This window comes from Phyllostomus hastatus, unplaced genomic scaffold (assembly GCF_019186645.2).
Source record: "Phyllostomus hastatus isolate PE091 unplaced genomic scaffold, TTU_PhHast_1.1 phas_scaffold_78, whole genome shotgun sequence".
NCBI lineage: Eukaryota > Metazoa > Chordata > Mammalia > Chiroptera > Phyllostomidae > Phyllostomus > Phyllostomus hastatus.
The window spans coordinates 60,273,610-60,290,262 of NW_025334041.1; the positions used below are offsets into that span (position 1 = coordinate 60,273,610).

General features: G+C 36.1%; 1 protein-coding gene across 4 annotated transcripts in view; it reads left to right on the forward strand.

Moving 5' to 3' along the window:
• Positions 1-16,653, forward strand: part of IL1R1 (interleukin 1 receptor type 1) — a 127,727-nt gene that overhangs the window by 49,346 nt on the left and 61,728 nt on the right. For 3 of the 4 annotated variants that reach the window (XM_045827918.1, XM_045827922.1, XM_045827920.1), the window contains exon 3: positions 2,479-2,513. The exons of the other annotated variant lie outside the window; for it this stretch is intronic. The gene's annotated coding sequence lies outside the window, so the exon portion shown is untranslated. The remainder of the gene's footprint in view (positions 1-2,478; positions 2,514-16,653) is intronic. 4 annotated transcript variants of the gene reach the window in all.

Genomic DNA, 16,653 nt, shown 5'->3' on the forward strand with positions numbered 1-16,653 from the left:
TATGAGGCCAGCATTATCCTAATTCCAAAACTGGATAAAGACACTACAAATAAAGAAAATTATAGGCCAAATCACTAATGAACAAAGATTCTAAGATCCTCAACGAAATATTAGCAAACCAAATACATCAATGCATCAAAAAATCATACACCATGATCATGTGGGACTTATTCCAGGAAAGTAAGGGTGGTATATCATCTTCAAATCAATAAATATGATTCACCACATAAACAAAAGGAAGGATAAAAACCACATGACTATATTGGTAGATGCAGAAAAAGCTTTTGATAAAATCCAGTATTCATTTATGATAAAACTTCTCAGCAAAGTGGGGATAGAGGGAACAATCTAAACATAATAAAGGTCATATGTGACAAAACCACTGCCAACATCATGCTCAATGGACATTCCCCTTTAGGTCAGGAACAAGACAGCGGTGTCTTCTTTCACCTGTCTTATTCAACATAGTACTGGAAGTCCTAGCCACAGCCATCACACATGAAAAAGAAGTAAAAGGCATCCAAACTGGAAAGGAAGAAATAAAACCACCTTTATTTGCAGATGGCATGATACTATACATAGAGAACCCCAGGAGTCCACCAAGAAACTACTTGAACTGATAAATGAATTCAGGAAAGTAGCAGGATACAAAATTAATATTCAGAAATCAGCTGTATTTTTGTGTGCCAGTAATGAACTAACAGAAAAGGAAATTAAGGAAACAGTCCCATTTACAGTTGCTTCAAAAATAATAAAATACCCAGGAATAAACCTAACCAAGGATGTAAAAGACCTTTACTTGAAAAATTATAAGACACTGAAGAAAGAAATTGAAGAGGATACAAATAAGTGGAAGCACATAACATATTCATAGATAGGACGAATTAACATCACTAAAATATCTATACTACCCAAAACAGGGTGGCAGGGCAGGGTGTGGATACAGGGTTGAGGGGTTGAGCAAAAAAGAAAAAGAATTCATGGACATGGGCAACAGGTGGTGATTGCCAGGGGGAGGGGAGTATAAGGGGACTAAATGGTAATGGAAAAAATATAATAAAGATTATATATTCAAAAATAAATTAAAAAGAAGTTCTAAAGAGAAAGCTGTAGTTACCTGGGCTTCCAAAGGAAAGATGAGCAAAGCTGAGATAGTCTTTCTGAAAAAGTCCTTTTTTGGTAATAATCTCAATGCTGCAAGACTTGGAACTTGAAAAGATTCTTCTATGTGACTGACTTCTTGGGAAATTGGCCATATAACATGAATGGGGAATGGAATAAAATCAAGGATAAACAAGTAAACAACAAGGACAAGTCAAAAAATATAGTGTCTTCATTTCCAACCACTAGCTTTGTTTTGAGAGATGAATTAAAATGTTTAAATCAGTGGTTTGTAATTTCAAAAGAATTAACACTCTTCTTCTTAATAAATATTTTATAAGATTCTCTTTACTATCCTATAATGAAATTTATTGATCACATAACCAACCTACACATGATATTAAAACTTTAGCTATATTATACTAACCATAATATGAAGGAGGAATGGAAGTCATTCTCTCTTTAGTCCATTATGTACATAGGTGGGCCTGACTGAATTAGGCAACATGGAGAAGCTGTTAGATGCAATGGCACACAGAAGAGTCTGTAACCTGGCAGTGTGAGTGCAGCTGGAAAGTCTGTGTCTCTCTTAAAACTCAAATGTCATGAGTGTCATTGCTTTCCATGATGTGATTTCATTCTGTGGTGAAAATCTTTTTAAAGTTCCAGAAAAAAATAAAGTTGTACTTCCCCTTAATTTTCATTGTAGTTGCATTTCTGGAAAATTCAATACATACTAAAACTCTACAAAAAGTACTTTTGGTATCTGTGAAAAACAGAGTTATGCTCCAGGGTCAGATTTTACCTGCATTTTGGTCTGATGGAATATTTGAAAATTTTGTAGAATGGAGGACAGTTTCTTGTGTGGCAATGTCCTGGTTACTATAGAACCTCTAGTAGCCTCAACTTCTGTCCACCAAATAAAGCACACTACTGAAACAGACAACCTCAAATACTTCCACCTGTACTTAAAACTTCCCTAGTGTCTGTGCCACTCCTCTGTAGACCCCTATTACATAGACATGGGTTGGAAAGGCCCTCAGGGGTCTTATTGTCTTGCTAGCTACCAAGTGTTTGTCTAAGGAGCAGTTAGTAGATTTTTAAACATACAGATTCCCAGGTAAAATCCAGAGAGTCTGTTCAGGAGGTAGAGCTTTAGAAGGTTAAGGAGACTCTGTAGCAGAACTAGGTATGAGGGCCACTGATTCAGCCATTTCTCTATCTGATTCATAATGGGGGTTTTCCATAACTGGGACTGGTGGTTTTGAAAGAAGAGGGTTTTAGTATCAGGTCTTCTCCAAGTTCATTTATTAGCCCAGAAAGCAAGCCATGAATTGGAGCAGGTGATCTAAGCTTCTACGTAAATCCTTCTTGTAGGTCTTGGGTGTGGCAGCCTGGAAGATGATTGGTTGGTAAGTTGGACTTCAGCTTTCTCTGCTTTCCTTCTTCTCATATACAGACCCCTAACTTTGTCAAGAATGAGAAACACTTTCTCCAGCTCTCCATCTTTTGATATCCCATTAGTTTAGTCAGCTTCCCATCTACCTTTAGAAAGATCCAGGACAGGAAAGTTGTCATAAACCTAATAACCTACATATATGTGTGGATAGGGTATGGCAAGACAAAATAAAAATGGGTGAGAGAACAGATAACTGTTGTAAAAAAGTTGGGGTAAAGAAGATAAAGTATTGTTAAATAGAAAGGATAAAACATACTGAAATCAGTACAAGGACTTTCAATGTGCAAATTTAAGTGATTTGTTCATTCACTTAGTCAGTCAGTAAATAATTTAAATGCACTTAGCACATTCAGGCTTTCTTGTAGACAGTGCTAATATAGCAGTGAACAAAACAGGCTCAAATTCTTCCCTCATGGTGCTCACATTCTGTAGAGACAAATAGTTAATAAGAGCACAAAACACTACAGTATGTTAGGTGGTGACATGTGCTATGAAGGGCCAGGAAAGACTTCAGATGAGGATGTTTGGGCATGTGTATGTGAGTGCACACATGCATGTGCCATCTAGTGGCTTGTGATACCTATTAGGCAATGAGGAGAGTAATTGCTTTGGCAATAGCGATCTGAAGTTTAGCAGTGTAGAGGGGTACGGGAAAGAGATATTGCAGTTGTCAAGACAGGAAGTGATTCAAGTCTGGGTAAAACTTTTTAACAATAAAAAAAAAGAAACAGAACCACCGTGGCATGGTAATAATTAAATTTCTGCATTTACGTAAGGAATGTTGAGAAACTTCTGATTGCAAAGTGACCTTTCATTTCCTCTAAGTCTCTCATTACCTCTGAGTACTTTTCAGATTTCAGTTCCAGATAGTCCTTCACAATATTGACTAAGTTCACTCTCCTATCAGACAGAGACCAAGGTATTTACACATTTAACACTTGGTTACTTTAGAATTGAGTGTTTGTGAAGAAACACCCTGATGTGTAAAAGTGTTTTTTTGTTGGTATTTTTGGAATGAGGAATTTATCAGCTGTTTTGATTAGTGTAACTCTTTTAACCAGAAATACTGATCCACTCTTTACCAGAAAAATCCCATCACATTAGGAGTTTATGCCTAATAAAACTTCTGAGCATGATACAAGATGTCCTATTAAAATATCTAACTTCTTATCAGATATAAAGTAGGTGCTTTGTGTTTTTACATTTCCTTCATACCTAAATGATCAATTATTACCATGGATCAGGTGAATAGTAGGAATATGTGGTGAAATAAACTGGAAATGGCACTGGCAGTTTTGCACACCACTTGAAAAATTCAGGTGGGACCTGTGCTATGAAAAAGAGCAGTTATGATCTCAGTGGTGAGTTAGGGCATGATTCCTTATGGGTGAGGCTTATAGGGGTTGTTGTTCTGTGAAACATCACTTCAGAGTCTGGGTAATAGGTGAAGCTGCTGGTGTTAGAGTACTCTCCCTTCAGCCTTTTTGATTTGCTCTTTGTCTTTGCTCCTGGGAGGATGTTTCCATGAACTACAGTGGTCTTCAGAGGACTGCAAAAACTTTTTGTAGAACAGAAGTTCTCACACTTTTGATCTAAGAACCCATTACACTCTTACAAATTATTGAGAGCTTTAACAATATTTGTTTCCATGGTTAACTCTATTGATATTAGCTAGATGAGAAATGAAAACAAATTTAGAAGTAAATTTTATTGATCATTTAAAGTAACAATAAATTCATTACTTTGAACATAACATTTTTTTACAATAAATAAATATTTATTTATTTATTTGCTCTTTGTGACTATATTCTTTGGTAAAATATAGCTTCCACAAGACCAAGATTTTTTTTTAATTTAAATTATTTTATTGTTGTTCAATTACAGTTGTCTATATTTTCTCTCCACCCCTTCCCCACCCCTCCAAACTCACCTCCCTTCCTTGCTTCCACCCTCCCCCTTGGTTTTGTCCAAGTGAACATACCATTATTTTTATAAAATATGTATTTTTAAAACAAAAATTAGAAAAGTTCTTCCGCATTAAACCTTTGAGATATATATCATATAGCTTCTGAAAATGTTCAATTGTGAGGGAATGTGTAGGAAGAAGGCACATAATATTTTTGAATTATTATTAAAGTAGTTTTGATTCATGGACCCTTGTAAAAGAGTCTCAGGGACCTTTGAGAGCTGCTCATGTAGACTATCTTTTTCTTTTTAACACTTTTTAAACATTCTTAGAATTTCCTCTCAAATTCTCCCTTCTGATGGCTGTATTTAACCAACTAATCACAGTTGCTAGTAATTTGTTCTTCAAAAGTCTTGGGTTTGGCAAACCTGGAGATAAAGGATTGTATTCTTTGGACTTCATATATCTCCATCCTTCCCCCTTTTTTCCTTTCTTCCCTCCCTTCTCCCTTTCCTTCCTTCCATCTCTTCTTCCTTCTCAATTATTCTTTCTTCCCACTCTTTGTGGCACACCTTGGGCACATTTGCCTCCAGGATGGTGCCTCACAGTGGGTCTCTCTGCCTTTGGGGCCATTGCTAAGCTGTTCCTTACGTGGCATTATTCTCAATTTATTTCCTCAAAAGTCTTGGTCTTGGCTAACATTTGTTAATTCTGGGTTACATTTTATAAATATTTTTAAAAGTTTTCCAAGCAAAATTAAAAGAAACATTTTTTGAAATGTGTAAAGAATTTTAGGCATGTTTACAGCCAACTTTGGAAACTATGTAGCCAAATTCTGTTGCCAGCCAAAATTGAGTAATAGGGCCTGGATTTGCTTTTTTACCATAGACAGCCTCCCAAACCATATAAAATACATGAAACTAGAGTGTTTAAGATGCTGGAAACTAGCCAATGAAGGACAGTGATCCCTAAGAGACAGGAACCAAATGAGGTGAGCCCTACTATTGCTCCTGCTTACTGACTTAAAAGAATGTCCAGGCCATGAAAGAGTGTACAGCCATTTCCACAGGGAAGGGGGACCCAGACACAACTCAGAAATCTTCCTGAATTGATGAGACAGAGCTGAGAGCCAAGGAAGAGCAGTGGCTCCAGGTCACAGGAAGTATGCTGGATAGGAGAGAGCTGCAATTAGAGAAAACTTGACATATGTAGAGGGTCTCCTTTAGGAATTTGGCAGTGTACCAATCAATACATGTGGGTGAGGCAGCTACTTGTGGCCAGAAAAAGAACTACCCTAAAGTATTAGATTAAATAGTAGACAGTGTACTAGGCCAAGAATAATTTCTATTCCTACCTGCCAGACCAGAAAACTTCATAGTTCACAAGCATTTGGAAGAAGACTAAGAAGAATCATGCTTCAGCAGTCAGGCTAAAATGAGCCCCCAAATACGTGCTGCTGTGGGCCTGCCTAAGAAATCATAAAAGCAAAATGCAAATAACCATAGTATTTCTAAGAACTCAAATGTATCCCAGAACACAAAAATATCCAGCATCCAAAAAATTAAAGTCCGCAATGTTTGGCATGTAATAAAAAATTACCATGTGTGCAAAGATTGGGAAAATAAGGAGAGAAATCAATCACAACCAAATAAAAACACACACATGTTAAAGTTAGCAGGTGAGGACATTAGAACAGTTATTATAATTGTATTCCATATGTTCAAAGAGCTATGCAGAAAAATGAAAGATAAAAAAACCCCTAGACCCACCTCTAACTTCTAGAGATAAAAACTAGAATATCTAAAAAATATACTGAATGACGTTAACAACAGATTAGACACTACAGAAGAGCAGATTAATAAATTTAAAGACACAGCAATAAAAACTATCAAAACGAAACACAGAGGAGGAAAGATAAAGCATCAGTGAACTGTAGGACAATTTTAAGCAGCCAAGTACACATGTAATTCAAGTCCCTAAAAGGAAGAAGGGGGAGGTGACAGAAAAAAGATTTGAAAATAATGGCCAAAACTTTTCAAATTGGATGAAAATTGTAAACCCACAGATCCAAGAAGCTCAATAACCCCCAAGAAACAGAAAGAAAATTACACCAAGCTTCATTATAATCAAATTACTTAAAGTGATAAAGGAAAAAAGTCTTAAAAGCAGTCTGAGAAAAAACAGAAGCAGGATGACAAAACAGATTTCTCATGGAGACAATGCAAGCTAGAAGACTTAGGGCCCTTATTCTAAAGTACTGTAGGAAAAAAATTATCAATCTAGAAACTTATACACAGTAAAAATATCCTTTAAAAATAGGGCAAAGTTAAAGTGTTTCAAATATTAAAAAGCTGAATTAATCATCTGCAGATCTGTTCTACAAAAATATTAAGTGAAATCCTTTGGCAGAAGAAAAATAAAAAAAGCTCTGGATCTGTCCACAAGAAATGGCAATGACCTTATTACATAAATTTCTTTAAAAGAAAATGATCTCTTTAAATAGAAGTAATAGTAGTATAGTATGAGATTGATAACATATATAAAAGTAAAATGAATGACAAAAATAGCACAAAGGCCAAGGAGGGAGAAATGGAAATATAGTATTGTAGGGTTCTTATATAAACTGATATATCACTAATGGAGAAATTTTCAACACTAAATATCTAATTAAAAAAGCAAAAAAGTGTCAAATGAATGACTTCAGCCTCTACCTTAAATAACTAGAAAAAGAATAAATTACACCCAAAGCAAGCAGAGGAAAGAAAAAAATAAAGATCAAAGAAGAAAGCAATTAAGTAGAAAACAGAAACACAATAAAGGCAATCAGTGACCAAAAGCTCAATCTTTGAGAAGACCAATAAAATTAACAAATATCTAGCAAGAGTGTTTAAGAATTAGCAGGGATTAGGTGATATCACTGCACTACCTACAAATATTAAAAAGATAATAGCAGAATATTAAGAATAAAATTATGCAAAAAAACCACATTGAAGCTGAGGTGAAATGGACAAATTATTTGAAAGACACCTAACTCAAGAAGAAATAGATAACTTGCATAGCCCTCTATCAATTAAAGAAATTGAATTTGTAGTTAATAATCTTCCTCCAAAGAACACTTCAGGCTCAAATAATTTCCTTGTTGAATTCCACCAAACACTTAAGGAAGAGGCCCTAAATTGTCCAGACTCTATTCTAGAGCAACAATGTCCCTTAGAAGAGTTGGCAGTGGTGGAGATGTGCAATGGTTGTACTGTTCAATATGGTATCCACTAGTGATATGTGGCTGCTGGAATTCAGGAACTGGATTTTTAAATTTTATTTAATTATAAATAATTTTAAAAGCTTCATGTTTCTAGAAGCTACATGAACAGAAAACAGATCTAAAAGGAATATGCCTTCTGAGGGCCCATACATATGTCACACTCAGGGGAACTTCTGTGTTTCCTGACCAAAGTCTGGTCCAATCTGGATCCTGAATCTTTTATGCCATTATTGGGCAATTGTGATCTTAGGCTTCTACTGTTGCCACTCAAGTCCCAGTGACACTGGCCTCCAATGCCAGCTATATGCTAGACAGTAAGCTGGGCTCATCAGCAGATCTAACTATCCCAGAGTAGGAACAAACCAGTATCCACCATCCAGGCTCTTAATTCAGTGAATTAATATGAGGACCCCAGAGGTGAAGAAGAAATCACTGGATCCTTGGCCTCTTCTCCCAACTCTTGAAAACAAGGCAGAGAACTATCCAGCTCTCATCCTTCCTCAGAGCAGTCATGGAAAACAGTAATTATTGATGAACAGTAGTTCACTTGCTGAGTTATTTGTTCTGAGGAAAGAGGGGAGAAAGGAATCTTTATTTAAGTGTTAACATGATCTTTGGACATTAGGTAAATGATTCAATAATATGACATTCTTGAATCTGACCAGACTTTTTCCTCTGCTTCTGTTGTCAGAAGTAGTGACCTACTCTTTACCCTTTCAACTACTTTTGCTGAGGGAGGCTTATTTCTCAAGGGTTGCACTATGTCTCAGAAAATCATAAATAACAGCTCTAGAGATTAAATTATTCTTGCAGTTAACATTTGTTGAAAAGAACAAGGTTATAGTTACTTCTTTCATTCTAAAAATGTTTGTCTAAAAATTCGAAGTATGTTTAAAGCTAAGTTTATTTGGCTATCCTCTAACTCTCATTTTTCCTTCATTTGCTGGTGAGATAGTCATAATAATAATTTTAAAGAAGTCCTCTGTAACTGGGCAATGTTCAGAAGTGATGATAAAGGTGTCGATTTAATTCTGAGAGATCTTGCATGATAGGCTTACTCCATATGGTACTGCTTGGGCCATGGAGAATCATGACACATTTCTGAGTATGGTCACTGCTTTCTTATCTACTATTGAGCTACAAACACAACTTAGAACAGCACTAATATTATTATCTCTCATGGTTCTGTGGGCTAATGGGACTCAGCTGGGTGGTTTTCCTTTAGAGAGTGGCAGTGCACTCTTACAACTGGAGTTGGTTTTGGCTGTCAGCTGGCGCTGTGGACAGCAATGCCTCCATGTGGCTTGGGATTTCTAATAGTATGGTAGTATCAAGATAATTATACTTCTTACTGGCAGCTTTAGGAGCTAAGAGTGAGTATTTCAAGAAGCCTGGGGAGGTTTTGATGATCTGGACTCGGAAGTCCCAGAATGTCAATTCCACTTTATTTTATTGGTTAAAGTTGATTGAATAAGTCACTGAGGCCACCCCCTGATTCAAGGGGACAGAAATTAGGCTTCTCCTCTTAACTAGAGGAAAGACGAAGAATTTTCAGCCATTTTTAATCTACTTCAGTGATCATAATTAAAAGAAAACCATTTAGAGAAAATATATTGGCAGTTATATTCAGAAAAAATCAGAGTTGAAAGACTGCAGTGTCAAAATCTGGATATTGAAAGGTGCTTGTGGGAAAGAAAAACTGGCCAAACTTAGAGATAAATTACAGAAACTTGCAGAGAACCAAAGATAGTGAGGCTTTATTGAATTATAAGGGAAAGAATATTATATTTAATATTGACTATGGAAGGCAGTACTCTTATTATGTGCCTCACATATGACTAAGCACAAAGGTTTTAATAGGCCTTTCTTGGATGATGTGGGTAAGCTCGTAAACCTTTTTTAAATTAACTTTTATTTGGGTGACATTGGTTAATAAAATTATATAGGCTTCAGGTATACAGTTCTATAATACATCATTTGTATATTCTATTGTGTGTTCACCATCATCCCAAGTCAAATCTCCTTTCATCACCATTTATCCCCTGTTTACCCTCTTCCATCTTCCCACCCCATTTCCCTCTTACAATTACCATACTATATCTTTTTTTGCTTAATACCTTTACCTTTTTCACTCAGTCCCCAACCCCTTCTCCTCTGACAGCTGTCAGTCTGTTCTCTGTATCTGTGAATCTATTTCAATTTTGTTTATTTTGTTCCTTAGATTCCACATATAAGTAAAAACATATGGTAATTGTCTTTCTGTTACTGGCTTATTCACCTTAGCATAATACTCGTTCAGGTCCACCTATGCTGCCTCAAAAGGTAAGAGTTCCTTCTTTTTTATGGATGAGTAGTATTCCATTTTGTAAATGTACCACAGTTTTTTTTACCACTCATCTACTGATGGGATTCCAAATCTTGACTCTTGTAAAGAACACTGCAGTGAATGTAGGAGTGCATATATTCTTTTGAAATAGTGTTTCAGGTTTCTTTGTATATATTCTCAGAAGTGGAATTGCTGGGTCATAAACCAATTCCATTTTTAATTTTTTGAGGTAACTTTATACTGCTTTCCACAATGGCTGCATCAATCTGCATTCCTACCAAGAGTGCATTAGAATTCCCTTCCTTGCTAGCACTTATTTATTGATTTATTGATAGACATTCTGACAGGTGTGAGGTGGTATCATTGTGATTTCAATTTGCATTCCTCTGATAATTAATGACATTGAGCATCTATTCATATGTATATTGCTTATTCATCTGTTCTCTTTAGAGAAGTGTCTATTTAGGTCTTTTGCCTATTTCTTAACTGGATTGTTTGTTTGTGTTGAGTTTTTCAAGTGCTTAAAAACTTTGGATATTAAGCCCTTATCAGATGTATTGGCCAGTATATTCTCCCATTTAGTGGGTTGCATTTTCATTTTGTTGATGGTTTTCTTTGCTGTGCAAAAATGTTTTAGTTTGATGTCTCACTTGTGTATTTTTTGTTTTGTTTCCCTTCCCTGAAATGATATATCAGAAAAATTATTGCTATGAGAAATGTCCAAGATTTTACTGCCTATATTTTATGTTAAAATTTTTATGGTTTCAACTCTTACATTTAAGTCTTTATTTTGTTGTGTGTCTATTCTTGTGTGTAATGTGAGGAGGTGGTCTAGTTTCATTTGTTACATGTATCTGTCCAATTTTTTCAATACTATTTATTGCATAGACTGTCTTGGCCCCATTGTATATTTTTGCCTCTTTTGTCAAATATTAATTCACTATAAAGATGTAAGCTTATCTCTGGGCTCTCTATTCTGTTCTATTGATCTATGTATGTGCTTTTATGCCAGTACCATGCTGTTTTGCATACTATGGCCTTGTATATTTTGATATCGGGTAGCATGATTCTTCCAACTTTGTTCTTCTTTCTCAAGATTGCTGTGGCTATTCAAGGCCTCTTTTGGTTCCATATAAATTTTTGGAATAATTGGTTCTAGTTCTGTGAAATATGGCACTGGTATCTTGATAGGAAGTATGTTGAACTTATAGATTGCTTTTGATAGCATGGGCATTTTAATGGTGGTGTTAATTCTTCCTATCCATGAACATGATACATGCTTCCACCTATTTGTATTGTCTTCAATTTCTTTTTTCAGTGTCTTGTAATTATCTAGTATAGCTCTTTTACATCCTTGTTGAATTTATTCCTAGGTATTTTATTCTTTTTGAAATAACCATGAATAGAATTATTTTCTGAGTTTTTCTTTCTGATAGTTCATTATTGGTATAAAAAAGGCAACTGATTTCTGGATGTTTACTTTGTATCCTGCTACTTTACTGAATTCATTCATCAATTCTAGTAGGGTTCTTTTTCTTTTGGTGGAATCTTTAGGATTCTCTATGTTCAGTATCATGTCTTCTACAAATAATGACAGTTTTACTTCTTTTTTTTTCCAATTTAAAAACTTTTTATGGCTTCTTCTTATCTGATGGCTGTGGCTAGCACTTCCAGTACCATATTGAATAAGACTGGTCAAAGTAGATATTCCTGTCTTTTTCGCATCTTAATAGAAACACTTGTAGCTTTTGCCCATTGAGTATCATGTTGACTCATACTCAATGGCTTGTCATGTGCAGCCTTTATTACATTGAGATATGTTCTTTCTATTCCCATTTTGCTGAGACGTTTTATTGTAAATGGGTGCTGGTTTGTATCAATTTTTTTTTCTATTTCATCTATTGACATAATCATGTGACTTTTATCCTTCATTTTGTTTATGTGGTGTATCACACTTATTAATTTGCAGATATTATACTAACCTTGTATCCCTAACAGAAATCCCACTTGATCATGGTGTATGATCTTTTAAATGTATTGCTATATTTGGTTTCCTAATATTTTGTTGAGGATTTTAGCATCTATGTTCATCAAGCCTATAATTTTCTTTCTTTGTAATGTCTTCATCTATTTTGGAATTAGGATAATGCTGGACTCATGAAATGAGCTTGGTAGCCTTCCCTACTCTTAAAATTTTTGCACTAGTTTGAGAAGAATAGGTGTTAGTTCATCATTGAATTTTTGATAAAATTCACCTGTGTAGTGATCCTGTCCAGGATTTTTGTTTGTTGGGAGTTTTTTTTATTACTATTTCAATATCACTAGTTGTAATTAGTCTATTCAGATTTTCTGTTTCTTTCTGATTCAGTTTTGGAATACTATAAATTTCTAGAAGTTTATCCATTTTGTCTAGATTGTCCAATTTGTTGGCGTATAGTTGTTCATAATATATATTTTTTATTTTTTTGTATTTCTTTGGTGTCAGTTGTTACTTCTCTTTCATTTCCAACTATTAATTTGTGTCTTCTCTATTTTATCTTGATGAGTCAGGTTTGTGAGTCTTGTTTATCTCTTCAAGGGATAAGCTCTTGGAACTTTTATATATATATTTTGCATTCTATTTTGTTAATTTCCACTCTGATCTTTATTGTTTTTTTACTGCCAGTCACTTTGGCCTTTTTTGTTGTTGCTCTTTTTTAAGTTCCTTTAAGTGTAAAGTAAGATTGTTTATTTCAGATTTTTCTTGTTTCTTGAAATACTCCTGTAATAGTATGAATTCTCCTCTTAGGATGGCTTTCATTGTCCTACATAGATTTTGGGTTGTTTTGTTCTTACTTTTATTTACTTCAAGGCACCTTTTGGTTTCTAACTTAATCTCATTGTTAACCCATTCATTGTTCACTAACCGTTATTTAGCCTCCATGTCTGTGTGTTTTAAAATTTTTTTCTTGTGGTTGATTTCTAGTTTCATGCCATTGTGATCAGAGAAGATGCTTGGTATAATTTCAATTTTTTTCAAATTTGTGAAGACTTGTTCTGTGTTCTAACATGTGATCTATCCTAGAAAATGTTCCATGTGCCTTTGAAAAGAGTGTATATTCTGCTGCTTTGGGGTGAAATGTTCTGAAGATATCAATAAATCTATCTATTCTAGTGTGTCATTTAAGGCCACCATTTCCTTGTTGATTTTCTGTTTGGAAGATCTACCTGTTAATTGGGTGTTAAAATCCTTATTCTGACTGCATTACTGTCAATCTCTTTCCTTTTGCTCACCAATATTTCTTTTTATTTCTTTTTTTTTTAATTTTAATCATTGTTCAAGTACAGTTTTCTCCCTTTTACTCCCATTCCAGCCAACCCACCAAACCCTCCCCACTTCCCTCCCATTACCACCCTCCCCCTAGTTTTTGTCCATGTGCCCTTTAAATTTGTTCCTGTAAACCCTACCCATTCTCCCCTGAAATTCCCTCTTCTCTCCCCACTGGTCACTGTCAGTCTATCCCCTATTTCAGTGTCTTTGGTTATATTTTGCTTGTTTCTTTGTTTTGTTGTTTAGGTTCCTGTTAAAGGTGAGATCATATGGTATTTGTCTTTCACTGCCTGGCTTATTTCTCTTATCATAATGCTTCCCAACTCCATCCAAGCTGTTGCAAATGGTATAAGCTCCTTCTTTCTTTCTGCTGCATAGAATTCCATTGTGTAAATGTACCATAGTTTTTTGATCCATTCATTTATGATGGACATCTAGGTTGCTTCCAGCACTTGGCTATTGTAAACTGAGCTGCTATGAACATTGGGGTGCAAAGGTTCTTTTGTATTGGTGTTTTAGTGTTCTTAGGATATAGTCCCAGCAGTGGAATTGCTGGGTCAAAAGGAACATCCACTTTTAGTTTTCTGAGGAAGTTCAACACTGCTTTCCATAGTGGTTGTACCAGTCTGCAGCCCCACCAACAGTGCACTAGGGTCCCCTTTTCTCCACAACCTCTCCAACACTTGTTGTTTGTTGCTTTGTTTATGATGGCCATTCTAACTGGTGTGAAGTGGTATCTAATTGTGGTTTTAATTTGCATCTCTCTGATAGCTTGCGATATTGAACATTGTTTCATATGTCTTTGGATCTTCTGTATGTCCTCCTTGGAGAAGTGTCTGTTCAAATCCTTTGCCCATTTTTAAATTGGGTTGCTTGTCTTCTTAGAGTAGAATCACATAAGTTCTTTATATATTTTGGAGATTAAACCCTTGTCTGAGGTATCATTGGCAAATATGTTTTCCCATACAGTTGGTTCTCTTTTTATTTTGATACTGTTTTCTTTAGCTGTGCAGAAGCTCTTTATTTTGATGAGGTCCCACTTGTTTATTCTTTCCTTTATGTCCCTTGCTCTAGGAGACATGTCAGTAAAAAAGTTTCTGCGTGAAATATCTGAGAGTTTCCTAACTACATTCTCCTCTAGGACTTTAGTGGTGTCATGTTTTATATTGAAGTCTTTATTGACCTTCAATTTATTTTTGTATAAGGTGTAAGTTGGTGCTCGAGTTTCATTTTTTTGTATGTAGCTGTCCAGTTCTCCCAACACCATTTGTTGAAGGAGCTATTTTTACTCCATTTTATGTTGCTGCCTCCTTTGTCAAATATTAATAGACCATAGAGACTTGGGCTTATTTCCGGGCTTTCTGTTCTGTTCCATTGGTCCATGTGCCTGTTTTTATGCCAGTACCAGGCTGTTTTGATTACAGTGGCCTTGTAGTATAATTTAGTGTCTGGTATTGCGATCCCTCCTACTTTACTCTTCTTTCTCAAAATTGCAGCAGCTATTAAGGATGGTTTATGCTTCCATATAAATTTTTGAAATGTTTGTTCTATGTCTGTGAAATAAGCCATTGGTACTTTAATAGGTATTGCATTGAATGTGTAAATTGCTTTGGTAGTATTAACATTTTGATGATATTAATTCTTCCAATCCATGAACACGGTATATGTTTCCCTTTGTTTGTGTCTTCCTTGATTTCTTTCCTGAGTGTTATGTAGTTCTCTGAATACAGGTCTTTTACCTCTTTGGTTAGGTTTATTCCTAGGTATTTTATTTTTCTTTTTGCCATTTCAAATGGGATTTTTCCCTTGATTTCTGCTTCTGCTGTTTCTTTGTTGGTGTACAGAAATGCCTTTGATTTCTGGATATTGACTTTGTATCCCTCTGTTTTGCCAAATTCATTTATTAGGTCAAGCAGTTTTTTGGTGGAGTCTATAGGATTTTCTGTTGTGCGTGGGTCACCGGCCAGCAGTGACCACGGAACGCTGTGGATGGCTCGACGATAAACACGAGAGAAAAAACAACACATGCACAGAGACAGACTAGTTTCTGTGGGGAAGTAGGGACAAAATGGCCACCCCCCCTAGTGGGGAGCGCGCTGATTTACCGTCCATACCTGCTTTTATTAGGCTCAGTTTGCATAATAATTCAGGTAAAGTACAGTACTCATTAGGGGAAGTAAGGAACTATAGAAAACAAAGAACTCTGCTGGTCTATTGAGTTGGGGGTCAAAGAGCTGTAAGACTGAGGAACAAAATAACTTCCTCCTAAGACCCTTCTCATTCAACTGAGAGCATTCTAAACAAAGAAGGTTTCACAGTAATTTACATGTTCTTTCTTAGGCCTGATCACCCTGGGGAATCCGCACTTCTCAGTACCGAGCTGTACCACCCTGTCATTGTTTCAGGCTTAGGTGGAGCAAGGGAACTAAGGCAACCAAGAGATAAGGAGATTTTCTCCCAGGCGCTGAGAACTCAGGCTATGTCAGAGCCGAGGAGCGAGGGTCCATCACCCCCCTTTTGCTGCAGCCCCCCCAAGTCCTTCTTTTGGGGGGCCTCCCAAAAGTGATCATGCCTGGCTTAGGTCGTTCCCCCCGTGGGGAATCTTACCCGTCTTTGGCTAACCGACCAAGCTTTTGGGGGTTCAGTCATGAATAAAGCAGCAGAAGCAGCATTCCTGCCAGGAAGACAAGCTTTTGTCTCCTTGCTGGCTTACAGTTCCAAGGGCGTTCCCTTAGCCTTAGCTAGGTGGGGGTTTGAGCCTCTGATACCAGTCAGGGCGGTTCCCAACAATTTTCTATGTACACTATCATGTCATCTGCAAACAGTGACAGTTTTGTTTCCTCCTTTCTGATTTGGATGCCTTTTATTTCTTTTTCTTGTCTGATCGCTGTGGCTAAAACTTCCAGTACTATATCGAATAGAAGTGGTGAAATTGGACAGCCTTGTCTTGTTCCTGATCTTAGTGGAAAATATTTTAATTTTTGCCCATTGAGTATGATGTTGGCTGTAGGTCTCTCATATATGGCCTTTATTATGTTGAGAAATGCTCCCTCTATTCCCACTTTGCTGAGTGTTTTTGTTATATTTGGGTGCTGTACCTTATCAAATGCTTTTTCTGCATCTATTGATATGATCATGTGGTTTTTGTCTTTGCTTTTGTTTATGTGATTTATTACCTTTACTGGTTTGCGAATATTGTACCATCTTTGCATCCCTGGAATGAATTCCAATTGGTCATGGTGTATGATCTTTTTAATGTATTGTTGGATGCAGTTTGCCAGTATTTTGT